This window comes from Rhinopithecus bieti, unplaced genomic scaffold (assembly GCF_001698545.2).
Source record: "Rhinopithecus bieti isolate Rb0 unplaced genomic scaffold, ASM169854v2 scaffold_54219, whole genome shotgun sequence".
Classification (NCBI taxonomy): domain Eukaryota; kingdom Metazoa; phylum Chordata; class Mammalia; order Primates; family Cercopithecidae; genus Rhinopithecus; species Rhinopithecus bieti.
In genome coordinates, this window is record NW_016820921.1 from 108,470 (window position 1) to 114,445 (window position 5,976).

General features: G+C 36.4%; 1 protein-coding gene across 1 annotated transcript in view; it reads left to right on the forward strand.

Moving 5' to 3' along the window:
• The window catches only part of LOC108520607 (cancer/testis antigen 55), a 14,910-nt gene that overhangs the window by 2,958 nt on the left and 5,976 nt on the right, over nt 1–5,976 (forward strand). The window lies entirely within an intron of this gene.

The following is a 5,976-nucleotide window of genomic DNA, read 5'->3' on the forward strand; positions in this document are numbered from 1 at the left end:
GGCCCTTCTGTTCCAATATTTGTAGTAATTTGTGCTGTAAAACATAAAAATTACTTATCTATTATTCTAATCTTTAAACAATATGGGTAACAATAATAATTATTGAACTCTATATAATCCTGCAACTTCCCTTATCAGGTAAAAAAACATTTTCTGTAGTGCGCATTCATAGCAGTGGAATTTCTATGTCAAACCATGTGCGTTGTAAATATTTTAAAAAGAGCTTCATGGAATTATAATTCTATGAAGAATGTCATTTGTATTTTCATAGGAGTTGCATTGAATCTGTAGATTGCTTTAGGTTACGGACATTTAACAATATTTATTCTTCCTGTCCATGAACACATGATGTATTTCCATTCACTCCTGCCTCCTTCAATTTCCTTTGTCAATGGTTTATAGTTTTCAGTGTTGCAATCCTTCACTTCCTTGGTTAAATTTATTCCTATTTTAATTTTTTTGAAGGTGTTGTAAATGGGATTGTTTCTTGATATCTTTCTCAGATAGTTCCCTATTGTTATATAGAAATGCTACTGATTCTTGTATGTTGTTTGTGTGTCGTGCCACTTTCCTGAATTTGTTTATTAGACCTAGTAGCTTTTTGGTGATGTTTTCAGGGTTATTTATATGTAAGAGCTTCCCGTCTGCAAACAGGGTCAATCTAAATTCTTCCTTTTGAATTTAGATGCCTTTTGTTTCTTCTTGCCTAATTTTTCTGGCTAGCACTTCCAGAAGTATGTGCGATAGAATGGGCAAAAGTGGGCATTTCTGTCCTGTTCCAGGTCTTAGAGAAAAAGCCTGGAACATTTCCCCATTCAGTATGACGTTACCTGTGGGTTTATCATGTATGACCTTTATTGTCTTGAGGTGCACTCCTCCTATATCTAATTTGTGGAGTTTTTAATCACGAAGGAGTGTGGAATTCGATCAAATGCTTATCCTGCTCAAATTGGAATGATCCTATGACTTTTGTCCTTTATTCTGTTCATGTGATATAGCACATTTATTGATTTGTGTATGTAGAAACTTCCTTGCTTCCCAGGGATGAATCCCTCTAGAACATGGTGAATGATGATTTTTTTAATGTGCCGTGGAATTTGCTTTACTAATACTTTGTTAAAGATTTTGCAACTGTGTTGATCAGGAATTTTGGCATGTAGTTTTCTTCGGTTTTCTCTTCTTTGTGTTTCCTTGTCTGGGGTTTCTACCAGGGTAATGCGTTGTGACAGAATGAGTTTGGAAGTGTTCCTCTCTTGCTCGTTTTTTTTTTTTTTTTTTTTTTTTTTGGAATAGGTTTAAAAGTATAGCTATTAATTATTCTTCTTTATACATAAATTTGGTAGTATTAGGAAGGGAAGTCATTCTGTCTTAGACTCTTCACTGATGGGGGATTTTTTATTACTGAATCACTTTCCTTACTCATTAATGATCTGTTCAGATTTTCTATTTATTCACCATTACATCTCGGCAGGTTGTATGTGTCCAGGAATGTATCCATTTCTTCTAACTTGTCCTATTTGTAGACAGATGATTGTTCATAATCTTCGTTATGATACTTTTTGTTTTGGTGATGTCAGTTGTACTGTCTCCTTTTTCATCTTTGATTTTAGTTATTTGAATCTTCTCTCTTTTTTCCTTAGTCTAGCTAAAGTTTTGTTGATTTGCTTTACCTCTTCAAGAAACCAAGTCATTGTTTCATTGGTATTTGTATTGTTCTTCTCATTTCTATTTCATTTATTTCTGCTCTGATCTTTATGATTTATGCCCTAACTTTGCATTGCAATTTTTTCTTGTTTGTCTAGTTCCTCAAGGTGCAGTGTGAGGTTGTTTATTGAAGATGTATATTTTCTTTTGTGGTAGGCTTTATTGATGTAAACTTCACTTTTAGAATTGCTTTTGTTGTATTTCATGGGTTTTCATATGTTGTGCCTTCATTTTGCTTCAGCTCAAGAAGTTTACACTTTGCTTCTAATTTCTTCATTGACCCATTGGTTATTTAGGAGCATGTTGTTTAATTTCCATCCACTTCTAAAGTTTCCACAGTTCCTACTTTTATTGATTTCTAATACTTTACCATTGTGGTTAGAGAACTGATTTGATCTTATTTCAAACTCCTTTAATTTGCTAGTACCTGTTTTATGGCCTGCCCCATAATCTATCCTCGAGAATGTTCCACATGCAGTTGGAAAGAATATGTGTTTTGGAGTATTTGGATGGAATGTTCTGTAAATGACTGTCAGGTCCATTTGGTCCAGAGTGCAGATAAATTCCACTTTTTGTGGAGTCAGTGTTCCGTTGGGGCAATCTGTTCATTGCTGCAAGTTGGGTGTTGAAGTTCTTTACTATTATTGCATTGCACTCTACCTCACCATTTAGACCTTAATATTTGCTTCATATATTTAGGTGCTACTATGTTGGGTCCATATTTTTGGAAATCATTATATCTTCTTGATGAATTGACTCCTTCATCATTGTATAATGGTCTTGGTCTCTTTTTACAGTTTGTGATATGAATCCTATTTTATTTGAAATCAGTTTGGCACCTCCTGCGCTGTTTTGGTTTCCCTTTACATGGAAGAATATCTTTTTTCATGCCTTCATTTTCAGTTTACAAATGTCTTTTAAGGAGAAGTGTGTCTCTCATAGGTTTGGTTGTTGCTGTTGTTGCTTTTTAAATTTATTCAGCTACTCTGTGCATTTTAGTTGGAGGATGTCATCCATTACTATCAAGGTAATTATTGATAGGTAAAGATTTACTGTTGTCACTTAGAGACTTGTTTCTACCTATTTTGTAGGGAATTTCTTCCTTTCTTCCTCTTTTATTGTTTTCCTTGATGGATAAGAGATTTTTCTCTATTAGTATGTTTTGCTTTTTTATTTGTTTTAGTGTGTCTATTACAGGATTTTTTTCTTTGTGGATAGCATGAGGCTTACAGAAACATAATCACAGCAGTTTATTTTACTGATAACATAACTTTGATCACAAAATGCAAACATTCTACCGTTTAACTCCACCCCTGGATTTTGAGTTTTCTGTTTCACACTTTACCACAATTTTTTATATTTTATATCCCTTAATTAATTATTGTACTTATTTTATTTTTACTAGTTCAGTTCTTTAACCTTTACATGAAAGATATAAGTGATCTGGAAACCACCATTACCTTATTAGAATATTCTGAATTTGTGTAGTTACGTTTACTGGTGAGTTTTATGCCTTCAGATGTTTTTGCATTACTCATTAGCGTCCCTTATGCCAGTTGGAAGAATTCTCCCTAGCATTTCTTGTAAGACAGTTGTGCTGGTGAGGAAGTTTCTCAGCTGTGATTTCTCTGTAAAAGTCTTTATCTCCCCTTCACTTCTGGGTACATTATTCTTGGTTAGAGATTTTTTTCCTTGCGTTCCTAAAATAGACTATCCCACTCTTTCTGGCCTTTTATGCTTCTGCTGAGAAGTCTTCTGGTAGGCATATTGGAAGAGCCTTATATATGATTTGCTTCGTTCCTCTTGCTGCTCTCGGGATTCTTTATTTTTCATCTTTGACAGTTTGATTTTAACATGTCATGGGGTAATCTTATTTGGATTGTATCTGAATGCAGAACTTTGATCGTCCAGTACCTAGATGTTTGTAACTTTCTCTGAGTTTGGATGGCTCCCCATTATTATTTGAGATTGGATGGCTCTCCATTATTATTTTTCAAATGATCTTTTTACTCCTCCCTCTTGAATGTGAATGACTCATACTATTGCTCTTCTGATATTGTCCCAGAAATCCAGTAAGTTTTTTTTCTTTCCGTGTCCTTCCTTTTAATTTTGTCTCCTCTGACTGTATATTTTCAATGAAGCTGTCTCCAAGTTTCCAGATTCTCTATTTTGCTCGATCAATTGTTCTTTGGATGTTCTCTATTGTATACTTCCTTCATTGTATTTTTCAACTTCTGGATTTGCTTGGTTTTTTAAAAATTCTTTCAATCTTTCTTTCAAATTACTCTGATACATTCCGAATCATTTCTGTGTAATTGTTTTCAAGGTTCACATAGCATGTGGAAAATAAATATTTTGAATTATTTGTTAAACAACTCATACATTCCTATCACTCTAGGGTCAATCCCTGGCACCTTGTTTTGTCAGTTTGGTGATGTCATGATTTCCTTATTGTTCTTGATCTTTGTGGTCATGTGTTTGTGTCTGTGTACTGAAGAAGTAGGTATTCATTTCAGTCTTTACAGTCTAGCTTTTAGGGGACATCCTTTAGCAGTAAGCCTGTCCGGAAACTCTGTATAGGTCTCTTTTGGTCCTTATGTTTGTGAACACTACAGCTATTGAAGTCCTAGGGGGCTGCCTATTCCCGGGGACACAACGACAGATGCTACAATGGCTGGAATTCCCTTAGCTATGGAGGCTGGTCCCTTGTGAGACTGGAATCCAAACCTGCATTCACTGAGAACTCCCTGTTGCTGTAGAATATTCTGAGCATAAGGCCACTGGAATCACTCGACAGAGATGTAGACCAGGTATTGAGTTTGTTTTGCGGTGGTTGTGGCTTTCTGTCTGGTGCCAGGGTGGGTCTAGAGACTCTGTCTTCAAGTACCGTCTGAGAGTCAGAGACCATGGGCATCTGTCAAGTGGTGACCTGATATTGGGTTCCCAGGCAATGCCGTATACTTGCTACTGTCTCTCTCCTCTGGGTGGATGGTATCTCTCTCTATGCTGTGCTGTTGAAGGTCAGGGAAGGGGTGATATGGGTAATGTAAAACTGTTCTTACTACCCTCTTCAATGCATCTTTTCTGATTTTCATGCTATAACCGGGTACCATGGTCTCTCATCTGGTTTCCTTATGTCAAGTGAGAGTATTTTCATACAAGGATGGTTTTTCACATTGATGTTTCTGCAGGAGGACAATCACTGGAGAGTCCCATTTTTCCCTCTTGCTCCCCGCCTCCTCCATCTATTTAATTTTTACATACTATAAATATGTCCATCTTGTCCATGTGGCTTCTGTGTTCAGGAAGTATCCTTAGGCTAATTCTAAGACATAATTTACAGGAGTATTCACTTAGCTTTTCTTCTGAAAGTCATTCATTTATTTATATCTAAACATACAGCCAGTCTGGGTTTGCTTTTCATGTGCAGGACTGAGAGAAGGATCCGCATCTTGTTTCACTACTGGCTACTCAGTTGTCCCTCAACATTATCTGCTTGTACCTGCTGTTGTGTTGGTGGTATTTGCAAGGCATAAGAAAGAGAGTTGGGAGCCATGAGACATGGGCAAAGTTTTAGTCTGCAGTATGTCTGTGAGTTGGCGTGGAGTCAAGGCTCAGAGAGGTCCAAGGGTCCTGTGGATCACCCACTTGGATACTGTCGAAAGTGGGGATAGATACGTGGGCAGGAGACTGGTGCCTCATTCCTTCATGACAGTAGGTGAGGGGAAAATAAACATCAGATTGGTATTGACAGTTGGAAAGGCACCAGTTAAGAAATGGGAATAGCAGCAAACTGGGCTATTTTTAAAACCATGAAAAATTACTTACAACTCAGTGGCTCAAGTTTCCATCAGAAGTCTTTGATCAGCAAATTCCAACCCTAGGAGTTTATCCTATAGTTCAGTCAGGCAAGTAGTCCAAATGCTAGGACACAAGTGAAATGTCTAATTATGTGGAATTGGGTTAGTAAATTACGGCACATCCATTAATTGGGATTCCCTATGACTCTTTCTGTCCTTTCTTGTTATTTAAAAACCTTTGTGTTAATTTAATGTGATACTTTAATACTGAACACCATGCTAATTTGCTTTTAAAACAGGCATTTACATATGTATATATATTTGTGTATAGACAAAAACATCAGGATGAGTGTTACTGCCAAAATGTAGTCCCTGGTGGTCTCTTGGTAATGGAATATGGATTATGGGGTAACCGCGTTTTGCTGTCTGCATATCTGGTTTGTTTTTTCCTATTTTTAGTACAATGAACTTG